Source organism: Sturnus vulgaris, chromosome 4, assembly GCF_052056855.1.
Source record: "Sturnus vulgaris isolate bStuVul1 chromosome 4, bStuVul1.hap1, whole genome shotgun sequence".
Lineage (NCBI taxonomy): Eukaryota > Metazoa > Chordata > Aves > Passeriformes > Sturnidae > Sturnus > Sturnus vulgaris.
In genome coordinates, this window is record NC_142246.1 from 22579270 (window position 1) to 22597087 (window position 17818).

The 17818-nt window shown below is 40.4% G+C and overlaps 1 protein-coding gene across 4 annotated transcripts in view; it reads right to left on the reverse strand.

The window, feature by feature from the left end:
* SMIM14 (small integral membrane protein 14) overlaps positions 1–17818 on the reverse strand; it is a 54427-nt gene that overhangs the window by 25900 nt on the left and 10709 nt on the right. Inside the window, exon 1 of one of the 4 annotated variants that reach the window (XM_014871053.2) lies at positions 12437–12571. The exons of 2 other annotated variants lie outside the window; for them this stretch is intronic. The gene's annotated coding sequence lies outside the window, so the exon portion shown is untranslated. Of the gene's footprint in view, positions 1–12134; positions 12320–12436; positions 12572–17818 lie in introns of those variants that run through there. One more of the 4 variants, XM_088163288.1, reaches the window with a different exon arrangement.

A 17818-nucleotide genomic window follows, 5' to 3' on the forward strand; every position in this document is an offset into this window, starting at 1 on the left:
TCCCACCTTCACATGATGCTGAAGCAAATCATCTTTCCTCCAAGTCTATAACAAACTGTTTCATTGGCAAAGAACCAAAGACTGACTGTAGTTTAGGAACAGCACCAGGTTTTCCACTAAAAAAAGATGCTAAAATAGAGTTTTTTAAAATATGCTTAAAATCGAGGTAAATAATTCCCCTATATGCAATTGTTTTTTGATGGAATTGAAGGAAATGGAGATTTTATACATGTCTGCCCAATTACAAAGAAAAGAGAAATACCCTATACTATATGATGATCTTCACTTGCAAAATGACAGTGTCATGTCTTTATTTCTCTTTAAAATATTCTTGACTTAACTGTGTTCTTTGTAACACATTTCAAATGCATAAAGTACTAAGCTCTGTAATCAGATCTTAAGATTTATTAGTGTTTTGTGACCCTGTCTGAGAATAAGAGGCTAGCATTTTTATATACCACAAAGCAGGATTTCTTGGTTCCTTAGGCAGCCTGTTTGTATCAAAATCCTGTTCCAGAATTGCAGTGTGCTTCCTGCCTGCCTCCCGGTACTTGCAATTGTCTGATCTCACGTCAGCAGCTAACTTGTTCTGCTCAGCTCTGACCTCTTTGCTGTGAGTCACACAAGCCCTCCACCTTTGACAAATACAGTCGTTCAACATACAATCTATCACAGAAAATGAGAGTATGTGCTCTAATCTTTTCCTCCTGACTTGGAGAAAGAAATAAAATGCTTTTAGTTTTCCTTTACTTATATTTTCCTGTACCTTTTTCTGTTTATTGTCACCTTGTTTTCCTTGGAGTTGATAGAGTTGGTTTGTATCAATCAGTAAGGCTATGATGTCTAATACCTGCAAGTCCTCTGACTGGCAGTGTCTTTTACTCAACTCAAAACTACCCTATTTTGGGTTGGCCATATTACTGCACAGTATTTAAATCACAGGGTTTACAAATAGCTGGTGGTCAGTAAATATGCCAAAGCTCTCTATGATAACAGCTGAGAAGGTATCTGTTATGGCCTCCAGACTAGCAAACTGATAGAGAGCATAATAAAGGAGAGAACCAGTAAACATGGACAAATATGATGTACCATCAGAGAGTCAATAGGACCATTCCAGTGTAAAGAGGCCCACAGAGGTAATCATAAATAGAACTGCTGAAATTAAAATACTGTGATTGGAGTTTGAATTACTATAATTCAGGAGTAAAGTGGAGGATGGTCTCTGATGATTTAAGTTAGAAATAAAAGCCCCTCATTACTTTTTGTCTTGAGTATCTATTTGAAATTGTAGCCATTGAAGCCATATGGAAAATATTTCTAGTCTCTCATGATTTAAAAAATAGCATTCTCAATTGCAGTAACTATCGTAAATTGTTTCTTTTATTATCTTCCCCACTCTCAGCCCTACAGCAGTGTGTTATATTTTATATTTCCTACTATCAAACTCACAATCTTTATGGCTACAATCTGGCAGGGGGGGGTGGTTGTCCCTGGAGACCGTTCTGTATTTTGAATTATTTGAACTATTACAACGACTATACATTATTTCCCAATTCTGCAACACTGCTCTTGAGTAAATAGCATGCAGCTGGTGAGTGCTGGGAGACAGAAATTATACTCTGCCTTGCTCTGCTGTAATAATTACAAAACTGGATTCCTTTCTATCATGAAGGTAAACAAGAATTTTTGCACATTTTCCATGTGCCAGATACCCTCCAATGTGATTCTAATATGATGCCGATTAGCAAGATAGTCTAAGTGTACACCCTGGTCACCTCTACTCCTTATACACATTGTAAAAAGACTGTGTAAAAATATTTATCACTTCAGTATTTGAAGTAACACTTAAAATTATATATAAACCAGAATTACTACAAATTTATCACAGACTAAACCAGGCATCTTCAACATCAAAACATTAAGCTCATTAACTCTTTTCTTTCCCATATTCAAGCACTTAAAATGTAGACTATGACAAACATGATAAATACAATGGCTGAAGATTCCCCTGCTAAGAACTATTTTCACTGTGTTGCTATTTTCCTGAAGACTGAAGGTAAGAAATCCTTGGGAGCAAAAATAACTGATAGCACAGCAGGCAAGTAACAGAATCTTGCCACATTACTTTAAAGAGAAACAAAATCCTATTCAGATCCTTGCTACTGTTTTTCAGCCAACTGCAATAACTTGGAACACAATTGTCAAATACCTCTAAGAAGTCATCAAGTTAATTTTGCTTCTGAGTTCAGTTCGGGAGAAGTGTGGCAGAACAAATGAAAATATGTATCAAATTTAAAATTAAATTACAGAAAAAAAGAGCAAATTAATTGCTCTGCCTCTTGTAGGCATTCTGAAAAATTGTAAAGGATTAAAATAGCAAAAGTCACACAAAGCATGAATGATTCACTGCCCCAAAGACAAAATGCTCATTTTTATCTTACTGTCAGAGGCGGAAACCCTCTCTCTTATACTCAGCCATTATCTACTAAAGTATACAGGTTTCCTTGAAAATTAACTGTTCCCTTGCCTTTTTACCTGCATCTATGCCATACTAGTATCCATGTCTTCTTACAATAACTGACCCTTTTTGTAATTCTTCTATTCACAGCATGCTCCAAGTTTGGTTCTTCTTTATAATCTTTCCCATCTCCAAATATCTTCTCCTAGAATCTAAAACATTCTGTACATTGGCATCATATAGCATAACATAACAACCTTGCAATCCTGCACATCAAATCCTGTCCCAGAGAAACCACCAGACACTGGGACTGTGCAACCACAGTACCCATTAACTCAGGGAGTGAAAATTTGCTTCAAGCAGGAAGAGACTGGTGTGATAAGCTCCTTCTAAAACTCCTGGTCACTGCTTTTATAGAAATTGCTTCTCCTCCTTGGCCACTCTGCCCCTAGGTACACTTCGAGCACTCAGGGGGTAACTGGGACCCCTGCTGGCTCATAACTGGGCATTTCAAAATGCCTCTGAGTACAACTGGTTACTCCAAAATCTGTGTCTAATCTTGCCTCTTCTAGAGAGTGGATCCACTGAACACTGCCTAGTACTACAGAGTCCAATTCAACGTCTGTTAGTAGTATAGTAAAATAACAGATAAAGGTGTATGCAGTAGGGGAACACTGTTTACTAGTGACAATCAACCAAGTGAAGCCAAAGTACTCCAAGACAGTGAATCGTAGACAAACTCAGACTTTTCTGCATTTGTTATATAATGTATTTCCCTGTTGATTTCCGTCTTTTATAGTATTTGTACTTCATGTACATCTCACCCTCCCACAGAATCCTGAGTGTTTTGTTACTCTTCTGATGAACTACCTATATCCAACTCACTAGCCTATTATTTAACTTCCCATTATTTCAGTTGTACAGCTAAACTTCGTGAGTAAGACAGGGTAGGAAATTTTATCCATTGATTTCTGCATCATGTGTTTCTTCAGACTGGATTACAGCATAGAGAGGGATAATAACATGCATGGATTTTGGGGTTTTTCTTTAAAAAGCCAAACAGATGTATGGGTACATAGGACTGGCTGATTATACCAGCACATAGCTTTGTGAAATTTCTAGTTCAATTGCTCCTACCAGAAATGCAACACATTTCCTTTCACCAGAGCAGTATAAAGGAGGAAAAAGGCAAAAACGGTAGCAGAGCCATTAAATAAAGCAAAAGAAGGCAAAGTAAACACTGGATAAAACTACAGGACAATGTAAGGAAACAAAAGCATTAGTAGCTGAATAGGGAAGAAACTTCCCAAGAGGAACTATAAGAACAGGGAGAAAACTAAAGAGAAAAATAAGCAGTACTTTAAAATAAATAAATGCTATTCTGTCTGAAGTTAACAGGGGCATGATTCTAAGACAAAACAACCCGCCCTAAAGACAAAGACACCACACTAAATCAAAATTAATCCAGTAGCCAAGGGCCTGGCATAAATAACTAGTGGAGGTGGTCTTCATTTTTTGTAATACAATTTTAAATTGTTGGGGCTATAAAACTAGCAAAAATAAGCTTGAAGTTTTCTAGGAAAACTTCCTTTACAAAGCAACTTCCTCTGTTCAAACAAGGCTAAAAATAGCTTCTGCAAAGAATCTTGCATACAAATTGACACTAATTAAAACATTCCAAGGATCCGTTCTCCTCTATTACTGTAATTTAGATAGTTCAAGTAAATATTCCCTCATAGAACTAAAGTCTGAAACATGGCAACATTATATTTGGCTTTTTTATAATGTTAATTTTTAATCCCTTTTATTAATAACCCAAGAGCAGCTCTCTCTCATAATCTCTTTCACACTTACAGCTGCACCCTATTTTTACTGGAACAAATACTATGACTCTCATCCAATTTAGTGCATCAGGATCTAGTAGCTCTGCATGACCACATGCAGTAGCAGATCTGCATGACCTCTAGAGTACTATTGATGATCTTTTTCTACCAGGCCTCCTTCTGGGCATAAAACTGAAACTGACTTTTCAGGACAAAAGGAAACCAACTGCCTAACTGGGCAGCAAAAGCAAAACAGCAGGATATGAATGTGGGTCCTGCCAGAAGGAGAACTGCCACAGTCAAGCGTGGCTCCAATTACAGCTTTCTTCAAATAATTGTCCCTGCTCAGATCACCCATTTAGCTTTCCTAGGGAAAAAAACTGCAATGATTTCGATGGCTGATTCCAAAGTGGGTTCCTAGGCATAGCAACACTTACACAGTATAAAGCAATCATCTCCACTCTCCTTATAATTCCAGGGGATGGGGGGAGAGCAGCTGGTTTTGTACTTGAAAGCATCAGCATGTCTCCCTGGACTTCCAGCTGTAGCCTAATGAGTTGGCAAGTATTTTTTTGCACTACAACACTTCTCAGGATAATTAACAAGATCCAAGATGAACTCTTGAATGCAGATTGAGCTAAGCCAGTGCCTTTCCTCACGGAAATGTCAGTGCTTACCCACACACACAGATAGAGGCAACTGGTGGAGTTCTTGTTGGATTCAACCAAGTTGACTGATGCTGATCAAGTAGGAGCTAGAGACCCCAGCAGGAGCTCCATGAGAGAATGCTCACCCAGCCATATTCTGTTCAACACATACTAGTTGGGTAATTTTGCTGCTGTCCCACAAATCACCTCGTAAGTAAACAATGAATTAATTTTCCAGTATCATTCATCTGGTGTTTCCTAAAGATGCAAACATAATACAAAACAACTCCTTAAAAACAGGACAAAGCCAAAGAAACTAAGAAATGCTGAGCCAGCCACTGAAGAATACCACAGTGACACCTGAAATCAGAGAAGGAGCTTTTGAGCAGGGACAGACTTGAAGCTGAGAAGTAAGTGGTAAAGGTCTCTCTGAGTTTTTTTTCTGGTGGTCTCACAGGACTACTAGAGCACTGATACATCCCTTGTCTCCACAGCACAACTCCACTACTGTGTGACCACCACAATATTCTGAGCATTGTTGGGTTGCTAACATTTTCACACTGAAGTGGACATTTGGAGCTGCTCTGAGTGAGGCAGAATATTCTCCTCAGCCAATCTGCCAACAACAGTGCTAGCACCTAGAGCAGTGAAACAGGAATCAGAGCATAAAAACTTCAACTACTTATAATTATGGTCAAAGCCCTTTCACAGCTAAGCATCACAACACTTCTCAAACTGAAGTATGTTAAAAAGTTCACACTCCTTCAAAGAGTGGCAGGATCTAATAAGAACCTGGCAGGAAACATAGTATTTTTGGGCTAGGCTAACCAAAGTTATAGGTACACTGAGGCGTATCAGTTCAACACAGAATGGCATATCAGGGAAATACAGAAGATTATTATACAGATGCTTCTTTCAGCTTAGTTAAGTCTTGTCAGTGTCAAGCACAACTCTCAGAGGACAAGAACCCACACACTGAAACTCCTCACTGTTACAGTGCTGTCTCTCCCTTTCTCCTGCATGGTCAGACCCCAGCATGTCAGGACAAGGAGAGATTTCAGGCTTTAAAGGCAATAAGGCTGATATCAGTGACCAAAACTGAACTCCCTAAGGGAGCTAAATGAGATCCACCAAGACTAGAAAAAGCTATTTACTTATTCCCATGCAGGTGGCTCAACATTTCCTCTGGGCAGCACTTGAAAAGGAGCTAATTATGCACATACAGTTATGGACCAAAAAAGCAGTCCAGCTATTTTAGAATTCATTTACTGATATTTAATACAGAATGTTATTACAAAACTCCAGCTGTCAGGTTTGGTCATCCTTTTGTTAAAATGATGACATTTTTCTCAAAGAAAGCTCTCGGAATATGAAAACTAATTAAGAGAAGATGTCAATGACATGGAACATTGTCCAAGAATAATACCCTCTTTCTGCTAAGTAAATGCTTCAACTTCTTCTAGTGTAGGAGACTGACAGTGGTCTAGGACAACAGTTATTCCTATTTCACTGAGTAACTAATGGCTATTAATAATTTTATTTCACATATGTTAACGCAAAAAAGGTGAGCTATCCTCTGTAAAATTATTAATACATTGTATTTCAACCAGTGTACGGAGCAAACTGGGAGCCCTCTCCTGTGGTCTTCAGTAAGGCAAGAACTCTCACTGACTTTCATAGTTCTTCCACTTCAATACTAAGTAGAAAACCTAGGAATATTAGCTCACTCTCCTGCTTTTGGTTAGTGTCTGCAGGATTACAGACTGCCTCACTGCTTGCTGATATTCCTCTTCCCATTCCCAAACAACTGCCGATCTCCCAAATTCAGCACTCCTGCAGCTGTACGAGTGATGCACCGCTGCAGGCAGCAACACATATTAAACCCCAAACCCCTGCTGGAATCACTTCTGCACCAGCCCTGTGAGGATGCCCATGCTGTGCCATGCCAGCCAAGGCCAAAGGCTTGTGCTGCTTTGGCAGGCCAGATTTGGAGCAAGTGGCTACACATGGAAGAGAAATAGACCTTCCAGGGCAAGCCTGCTTTTGCAGGGAAGCAAGAATAAAGAGTACCCTTGCAGATGAAAAATGGCAGAGGCGAGGACTTCATACTAGCTCCCCTGGGAAATAGGACAGGCAACCTGATTTTTGGCTTAACTTTTGGGCTTCATAACACGAAACTAATAATTTACTTTTAAAAGTATTTTTAAAAATGCTCCTATAAGAAACTATATAACCTATTGTGCTGGTTTTGACCATTGAAACATGGCTGCTCAGTCTGTAAAAGAAAAAGGTTAAGAGACAGAAAAAGAAAAATCCTTTAAGAAAAAGGCTGAGACACACCACAGCGGCCCTGAGCTAACCATGAGCAGCCAGGCAGCTCAGGTGGTCTGCAGTAACTCATTATTTCGAATTAGTTTTTGAAGTGTTAATCATTCAGAAATTTTTAGACATTTTGTGTCTTTTCAAAATTAAACAGGAAAAAAAGTACCTTATTCACTTCTTTACAAAAAACACACAGTTTCAAAACAAATAAAAATGAAACTTTTTCCACAGTATTGAGACAGAAAATGCAGCCCTAAACCATGAGCTATGAGGCTTTTTAATACTAGTATATTAAGAGTACAATCGTTTACATTGCAAAATACCTTACTAAATCCTTAAAACTGCAAAAATACACTATTCCTTAATGTTACTCCGATCACATACAAACACAAAATTATACTGAAATTCTTTGGAATACATTCATTATTTTTTTCTCCAGGGATGACATATGTTTCTAATAACTTGCCACTGAGCAAACAGATTTAACAGGGTAGCAGCATGCTGAGAAAGATAGCAGGATTTTCAATTTTCAGATGAAAGCAGCTCTATTCCCTGGCAGCCCTACTCCTAACCCCTTTAGGCCAGATGAAATTTTATCTGAAGCTAGCTGGTGCCTGTCTTCAACTTCAGTGGAAGTTGGATCAGGTTTTTTACATACCTGCAGTAAACAATTTGAAGCTTATCAATTAGAATTTTTAAAATCAGCACTTATACCAGAGGGAATCCGTAGCAATTAACAAGATTTCTGGACTTGGTTATTTACATATGTTTAGCTAACAGATGACCCAGTTTTTACCAGAGAATATCATCCATCTAATTCAGCAGACTCACAGACCAGTTTAGATTATCAAAAGGAAAGTGTTATGCAAATTACACAACTCTCCCTTGCACCTACTAGCAACAGATTTTTAAATCCATTCTATTAATTTGCACAACAAAAATCTATGGTACTGTTTCACAAGATCAGGATTAGTTTGCAACACACATTTTACCTTTGGCTCCACCATTTTCAAACAGAAAATAATGTATCTTTCATCTTTAAACATTTTTGTTCTGCATACTAATTTGAAGCTCAACCATCTGACAATCTCTATGGCTCAAAAATGTTTCTTTTATATAAGAAATATAGTAGTATAATAAGAATAGTTCTACATTTCACAGAGCTCTCTGATACAATGTTTACCTAGTATTTTCAAATAGGGGTTCTTAATTGTGGGTCACATCTGATCAGTCTCATCTAGACACCAGGATGAGGAACCCCTAACAACACTGTAATCACTTGCACTGGAATTCTTGTTAAACTAAGGCTGCTCACACCAGGAAGCTGTCTTTCACACGTGATTTAGTTCAACTGTTTGAAGAGCTAACCCCAACTTTTCTTCACACCTTCATGTAATTTCCTTCAGACAGCTCTTATTTTCCCCTAAATAACTTTTTAATGTGTGAAAAAAGACATAAATTATTTAATCAAGTTGTCTAAAAATATTGCCCATATATAAAAAAAGATGTTATTACTAACTAATGGGAAATACACGAACATACACATGTGAACATATGAACAAAAAAGACCAAAGCTCTAATACTAGAGATCTGTATTTGACAAAGATTCAACAAATAAAGTAAATGAGCATTGCAGCTGCTTATATAATGTAAACGGTTGCTGCTATATTTTTGTCCAGTTTTCCTGGCTTTTTCTCTGATAAAAATATTTTCTTTCTGAGGAGTGCTCAGTGGTTTGGATCTGACATTTGTCTAGAAGCTTTATAAAGTAAGAATGAAACTATATTTAGCTCCAGAAAGCCATGCTTTTTAATGCATGCAACGCTGCAGAAGAATCAGAACTAATCTTAATGAGGAAAACTTTTATCAAGTGTAATTCTATCTGTTCCCACCCAAATGGGACTAATTTGTTCAATTATCTGTAAAAATACTAGTCAGACACTTAAACGAAAGCTTCTGAAGCATATCTGTTCAATTAATAATAATGCAAATGCACAATCACTCAATCATGCCAGGGGCTGCTCCCCTAAGCATCCTCAAATCTTTCATGAAAAGCCCTATCAATCATCACGAAGGGGCTTTTTCTTGTCCCAGCCTCAGCTAATAGTGTGCAATAGGCGGTGGGAAGAGGGAAGAGGATAGAACCATACTTCTCCACTATACTGCTAGCAGAACTACTGTTCTGTCAGTAGAAGTAAGACTAACACAGCAAACACACACTGATCCTTCTCATATCCCCGACTGTATTCCTTCATAATGAGGAGCTAAGGAGACCTACTTCAAATTAGGCTCATTGGGAACTAGGGAATCTAGCTGTTGATGAGTCAAGGCACACAAGCTGAAGGAGCTCTTCTGGAAAAATAGTTCCTTTTTCTTTCTACCTGAACTGGGACTGTAAAATTCAGCTCTGTGATAGAGCCTTAGAAAGTTTTCTTGGCTTCCATTGTACTTACAGAGGGTTTGGGAGTTCTTGGATTTTCCAGGAAGTATTAGCATTTTGCAGAATCAGTTGCCTCATTAACAACTAGATGGATCTGTTCATAAATTGAACCTCTAACCCAGGAAGTTAAGACAGCGTGTTTAACATCAAGTGTAATATTAGGTATGTAAATGCAAATATGTAGAGTGTATAACAGCATGTATGCAAAGCAGACTCACAGGCTCTCCAAGCTGTGTCCCAAGCAGAATATGGCCAGATGACAATAAGCTTTATATACATAAATGCATCTGCCAAAACATTTTCGTATTTGTTGTGATCAGGAATCCGATGAATGTTCAAAATATAGAGAGTAAGAATTTGATACTTTGTATTGTCGGGGCACTGTACACTTTTGCCATTCATATGTATTTACAAGAAAAGAAGATCTCGCTACTTTCATTGTACTGGCCCTGTGAAGTCTCATGATGTGGTTAGGTCAAATTCTGGTATGACAAACTTCAGCAGAGCCAACACTTGGTCCTTAAGAATGTTTGTCAAGTACCCATAATATCTAGGAGGGAAAATTCTAAATGTAGAAACGTAGTTTTATTACACATACACATCTGTTATGCAAATAACATTCACACACCACTTATTCTGAAGTTTAAATATATGAAAGTAGGAAATGAGAAGTTAATAACAAAACCAGAAGTCAGTTAGAAACTAACTTTCTCCAAAATCAAATAACAACTTTTTGAAAGCAGGTAAAAGAGTTTAAAAATCATTGAAACATAATAAATTGTTTCAAATGTAAACTATTTCATTAATTACAACTATCTTATTCTAATTTTTCCCTTAGAACAAAAGAACATGGACTGCAGAATATTGCTCATGTAACTGGGCCATGCAGTTGGGAACTTAATGGACTTGACTGTGTTTTATGTAAGGTGTTGCAAAACCATCACAATGTGCACAATATAAAGAATTTCATAGAATCTTGTCTATTATATTTATTTCTATAGTCAGCAAAATAACATCCAACTAGGTTAAAAAAAGATCCACCCAGAGCTACAAAACTGCTGCTACCATCATCTTGGTTCTACAGCAGACCTCAGGGCTTATGGTCCCGAGTGGGTCAGGGACGTCCCTGCTGGTCCAAGAAACACATGCAACAACACAGTGTGGAATTACCAATAACACATCCAGTATAGCTTTGCTGTTATTTAGCTCCTTCTACAAAACGACCTTTAATTACTTAAAATACAGAACTCTGTACAAGAGTTAGGCAAACATTATAAAGCTTGTCATTTACAAAGGGCAAAAAGAACCAAGGATGTTGGACTCACCCACCACAGTGGCAGGGGAAGGAACAGTGTTTAGAAGTGAAATAACTAAGGACTGCTAACATTACAATAAATTTAATTTTGCAAACTGCTTCTACCATTTCAAGCCTGTCACCGATAGGGTCACTTTATAAATCAAAGACTGATTTCTTTCATCTCATTGAGTTATAGGAATTGGATGTAATTATCAAGGATATAGGGATAAATAAAAAAGTAAAATTGATCTCCCATGCTTCTGATTTTTTTGAGCTTATGTCTGCTTTTGGAATGTAATATAAATGAGTAAAGGTGGATAGCATTCTAATAGCTAAGCATTTAAAGACTTCTAATACATAACCCACTAATACTCACTAAAGACACACACCTTCCCCAGAAGGCACACTAATAACATCAACGTAAAATGTTATTAAAACCCAAATGTTAGATGTCCTTGCCTCTAAAAACTGGCATTGGTTTACAAAACTTATCTATCTGCATAGATCTGGATATTCAGACAGTATTAAAACACAAACAGTCTGCAATCTAAAAGGCAAACCTGAAGACACTTGACTTGGCGAACAGGTGTTTGTCAGGAAACTAAAGTTTTTGATGTAGGTCTTGTACCACATTCAAGTAGAAGTGCTGGTTACCCAAGGCCTCAGAACTGCCATGGAAGGCAGCAGCTGAGCTGCAGAGCAGGACAGCTGGGGAACCCAGCATAGTGACAGCAGCAGAGAAATAACCATATCTTGTGGTCTCCAAGGCCAATATATCCCTTCTCCACTGATTCCCTAGGAATCACATATTTAAGCATACATGAAGAGCTCCAGGCAGGAATTCTATCTTTAATAAATTAACAGCAGTGTGATATCGTCCTTTTCTAGAGATTATCTTTCACATGACATTGTTTCATCTCTCCGACTTCAGCTGCATCCTGTTCGCAAAGCGGGGAGCAGCCTGGGAGCACATATCCCGGCGTCTGCACGCCACTGCCAGCTTCTTAAAAGAGAGAAAACTAAACCTCTTTGGCTCAACTATCAGACGAAGATCCTTTAAGAAAAAAAAAAAAAAAGGAAAACCGGCAGAAGAGTGCCACTTCGCACTAAAATCCCCAACAACCAGAAAAAACACAATCAGACGAACCGATAAAAAGATGATCCGACGTTTCTCTGGTTTGGGAAAACCGAGAGCTGCCCGATACCGAGGGGAGAGGCTCCGGCTCTCCCGGCGTTTACCTTCCCTGGAACCCGGCGAAGCGCCCGACAGCGGAGACGTTTCTGCACTTCAACAGGCTTGAAGTTACCCCGCAGCCCCCACCGGAGCTTCACCGCCGCACCCCGGCCCGCGCCGCGCCCGGCGGACGGAGGGTCCAGGGGGGTATCCCCCAACCCTCTGCCGCCGCCAGCCCGCGCCCTCCCCGGCCCCGCCGCGGCGGCCCCGCTCACCGTTCTTTGGCCGCCGTCGCGGAGGGTTGCGGCTGCGGGGGCAGGGCGGCCGGGCGGGCAGGGGCGGCCCCGCGGCTCGGCCCCGCGGCTCGGGCCGGCTCACACGTCAGCCCGCGCCACGAGACCCGGATCTGCCGGCTCCCGGCGGCCGCGGCGGGGCCGGGGCGGCGCCGCGCGCTCCCGCCCCGCGCTCCCGCCCCTCCGCGCGGCACGGGAGCCTGAGCCCTGCTGCGGGCGGGGACGGCCGCGTCCCGGGCCGCGCTCTCCGGCAAGGCCGGGCTCGAGGGTCGCGGTGGCGCGGCGTGCCGGGCGCCCGCACTGCCGAGCGACGCGGCGGCCATAAAATAGAGCTTCAGTAGGTCAGCGCGGAGAGGACGCGGGGACAGGACTGCTCTGGGGCCAGGTGTGCCTGCGGGTCCGCCACAGCCTCCGCGGCCAGCGCTCCGCGCCCCCGTCACAAACATGGTCACTTCGGCCGCTTGGCCCCAGCCATCCCCACCGAAGTACGAGGGAATTTACAGTGTAGTTTCTCATCCTGAAATCTATACCCTGCTCAGGAGCTCGTGACTCACGGGCTTCTCAAGCAATTAAAGCATCCATCAAAATAGGCATTTAGATGCTGTAAATTAAGTTAGAAAGAAAAATCAGATTGTGGCTTTTCAGTCAGCCAAAAAGAGGGAGTGTCATGCTCCAAGTACAGAAAGATGGACCACTCTTGGGAGCACTGATGCCATGGAATAACGCAGTCGGGATTATAAAGAGAAGAAAATCTTGTCCTCCAATATTTCCAAGGCTGTGTTACCTCCTCCAACCCAAGAAACAAGGACAACACTGCAATTGGAGTGAGAAAGGAGGGTTGGATAGAAGTTGCAAGTGCTCTCAGTACTCTCTGGTACCTCTGACCAGTGCTGCATAATCTCATATGACCCACATATGGTGTTCTCATTACTATTTGCAGTCGTCATGGGGTTTTCAAGCCTCCTTTCATGGCCATAGCTTTTTTCCGAAAGTTTTTTCCTAACTTTAGGTGTCTAGCCCATGTTACTTTACCAAGTCTTGGATGCACTGCCAGTTGCCAGCCTTGCATATCCAACCATCACTGGTGCACAGAGTCACCTCTCTCTGAAAGATGCAGGTAGACTAACTCTGCTCAGTTCAGGCTGGCCCTGAACATATCCATTCCACTTCTGAGAGGCAGCAGGTAGGCTTGCTTTGTCTAGCAATGCCACACAGTCCTGACTTGCTGTGGATCTTGCCTCTCCTTTCCCATGTTTTAGTTCTTTCTCTTGTATTAGTACCCAACTAAGCAGTGGCAATACTGAAAAGGGAGGCAAGGCACTGACACAAAGCCAGGCCATCACACAAAAAAGCTAAACTATGCAGAACTTGTATAATCTTGTTTACCTCAATCCAGGGAACTAAGCCTCTGGTAAGGCACTAAGGATGCTAAAATTTATCTTTAATTTGGAAGTATGAAACTATATCCCTACAATGTTTCCTGGGAGAACAGGTTTCTTGACAGCCTGTTCAGGAGTTTGGACTGCAATAGAAATCATGAACATCAGCAATATCAAAGTATACCTGGCTTGAAGTATTCTTTGGCTGTCCTGGCCAAACACTAAATTAACCTAGACAATGGTGTCAGAGTTTAGTCATAGGAAGAATAAACCCTAGCTGCATTCTTCCTTCCAGCTCTCCCTCAGCTATTCTCCTAACCCTTCACCAGAAATAAGGCACCCTTGAAACAAGCAAAGGCAGCTTCTTAACACCATTAAGCAGTCTTGCCTATCTGTCTCCTACACCTCATACACAGGGCTAGCCATTGTTCTAGAAAATGGATCTGAGATCCGGAAATCCCCAAAACAGACACAGCTTACCATTAGTCCTGAACAAGAGAGGAGAGAAATGCCAACTGCACAATAGCAAAGAGGGGGGTTCCTCCTGCCAAACTGAGGCAGGAATGCCGAACACTTCTATTTTCTTGCCAAACAGCTCTTGGACAAAGTCAAACAGCTGTTGCTAAAATGATAGCAGGCATATTTGGAGGAACCATTGAAACTGGTTAGAGAATCTCAGTGATTTATTCCTTGAGAACTGAATGTGAACAATCCTAGAACTGGAAAGGCAAAAGTGAGCTGGACCAGAAGCATGAGATGTCTTGTCAGAAATAATAAGAGCCTGCAAAGGGTCTATATAGGAGAGGCAGGAGTTGAGAGTGGTGACAACTGAGTGATCTACAAGAAAGCAGCATGCAATGGTGGCACAGCTAGAGCTGGGATGTCTTCCTCACTTTGAATCAAAGGCACCCTCCTCAGATATCAGTGCATCCTGAGCCTTTCTGGCTCATTTCTCAGATTTCTCAGATTGCCCCATCCAGGTACTTACATTATGTCTGGTAATATCTTGAAATTGTACTTTGAAGAGGTGTGCAAGCAGCACTACCTAGCTGGCCAGCCAGCCCTGCTAGGTGAGATAAAAGCTACCCCTCCCTACTCTCATTTCTTTACCCCATGTTGTTACTGCAAAGCTCAGGCTATCTGAAAATAGTTTTACATAACTGGTCTCAGTAAAATCTGAAGGTTTTTTCCAGTATCCTGCATTATTTGCACTTTGACAGCAAAATAGCAACTGTTTTCCTGATTATTTTTCTTTGTTCAACATATATGTTTCCACTGGCGTACTTGGAAATACAGGAAGCTGATGGGCCTAATGAAGGATGAATTTGTGAAAGGGTTATCCTCATGTATGAAACCTCAGAGGATGAATTGTCAAAGAAGAGGGGCAGGCAACAGGAACCACAGAAAGTAGAGACCAGGAGCAAGAGAAACAATGCATAAGCTTATTGCTTTCAAATTAGCAAGAATACATGTAAGCAGAAAGTAGCTGGGTATTTTACTTAAAACATTCTGCCAGAGCATCCCTCAGAATTTGGCCCTCCTGGTTCCCACGGGCAAATGAACAAGCCATAGCAGGCACTGATTCTATCTCAGCTTCCTACTCTAAGGCTTCAGCCATCTGGTCCCCCTTACACTCACAAATTTAGTGCACAATACAGCAGTAAAACAAGATCCTGATATGGAGGCTATTTTCAGACTCACTCTATGAAGTCTCCATTCTGTCAGTCAAACTATGATGAAAATAGTGATGACTTAGACTACTTTATGAACAAAGTCATGAGATGCATTCAAAATCAGTTAGTGACAAGGACAGAATAGTCAATCCACTGATTTTGGCATACTAAAAGAATTGTGCTGCCCACTGCCAAGCTAAAACTATGAAGACAACTCTGATTAAAGAGCAGAGGATAGTAATAGTCCTTCTATACCAAAACCCTGTACAAAAAAGGAGGGTGGAAGCTGAGCAAAACTTACTGTCACATTCTGTACATCCATCATTTGAATGTAGTGTGGGTTGGGCATTTTGTAAAGCAACAGGAAAGTGTCACATTCCACATCACAATGCTAGCTTTCAACTTTTCTACTCCCATAGGCAATGGTAAAGTAGGAGTCATGTTGGTGATCTAACTTGCCAAATAACGAATGAACTTGTTTACAGACACCCAAGAATATTACTTTTCCCATTCTCAAGTTCTTTTTCGGCTGATGCTCTTCTCATTTTTGCTGCGTAAGTCATGTCACTAGGCATTGTATTGCTGACATCCAGGTACTCTGTGGAGTAGAAACTGTTCATCTGCAATTCATGCAGTTTCATCAGATCCAAAAAATGACCTAGAAATGGGGCAAATCCTCCTTTTCTGTCTGCTCTCTCTTTTCTTGTATGCAGTTTATAATAAGTAGATAATGCTATACCTAGAAGGAATCTGCAGGAAACTCTGCTGCAGATTTTGATACCAAGTGCCATTTGGAATAGGTCTGCAAAATGGTCTGAAAATGACACGTAGGAAGTGGAAAGGAAAATATTATTAAATACCCTAGTAATATCAAGGTAAGAGAGGCCTTTTGGCAGCAACACTGGGATTTTTGGAAAGGGAAATGTAATTTTGGAAAAGAAAGCCAAGTCCTTAGAAAAGTTGCCTTCAAGCATTCCTAGAATTCGGCTGGGCTGGCATCTCACAAAGCTCTGGAGAATTGAAAAGCGCTTTGGGACACTAGGCAGCAAGCCTGTGAATTGGCTGACTCAAAGACTATATTGTGTACTTACGTTAATTCAACCGGTATTTACTCATGTAATCACCACTGAACCAATTTATACTGCCAGATTTTCTGTCAATGTGCAGATCTAAACTTAATGAACACTCAACAAGAACTCACTGAAAAAATATGGCTCAATGGAAACAAGAAACTTCACTGAAATTGTCAGAGGACCTATGGAGGATCATTTGTGCTCCTGAAGCATCAATACACCAACACAGACTTTTGTGATCAATTTGCCACAGTCTAGGGAAAATAACCACAAAGGATACTTGCAATTCTGCCAGACCACAGCTACCCAGTGAAGTTTTCCAAACTAGGAAACAGATGAAGGAAATCTGAAGTTGAGGAGATGACACGGATTATTTTACACTTAACTAGACTAATGACAAGTAATTTAGAGTAACTGTGAAATGCAAGCAGGCCAGTTGGGATGCTTACAAGGTCAGGCTTGCAAAAAGCCAATTTAAAAATAGAGGATTGAGTCCTGAGCCACCAAATTGTTAATGATAACACTCACTGGTAAAGATATACCATCTGAATTAGGCTGAAATGGTTCTATAGTATTAGAATAGTATGTTCCCAGTAGCCACGTAAGTTAATAGTCCACTAAATATCATTGATAATTATCAATCAGTATTGGGAACATTATTTTGCAATTGCTTTGGGCAATCCCCTCTAAAAACGTGGTCTAAGTGAACCAACACTGCTATAACCTTAAAAAATTGCTTTTCCTCTGGAGCAGAAATCATAATAGCAGCTGTACAATTGTGGTGGCTTTCTTGTAAAGAAAAGATGAAAAACAGAGTGAACTGCATCATAAGCAACTGTGGTTCACATAAGCTATCTGCAGCCATAAATTTACCAGCAGCTAATGTTGTTATATTCATCTGAAAACTGCTGGCACTTGGGAAAAACACATTTCATGTCACCCTCTATGTTCAGAGCCATTTCAGCATTTAGTGTCAAAATGCCTCTGAACATGAGTCAGAGCTATCAACTGTTACAGTTCTCACAGACTTGAAATAAAAATGAATCCCTGTTCATTTCCAAGTGAATGCCTAATAGAAGAAGCCATATCTGATAGACAAACCACAATCTAAAATGCAAGCAAGCAGATTAGATATTAGGTGCAGAAGTGAGAACAGAAAATGAAAACAAAATCCCAATGGATTTTTAAAAACACTTTACTTCATATAACTAAGAATCTGCAATGAATTAAAATTTTCTG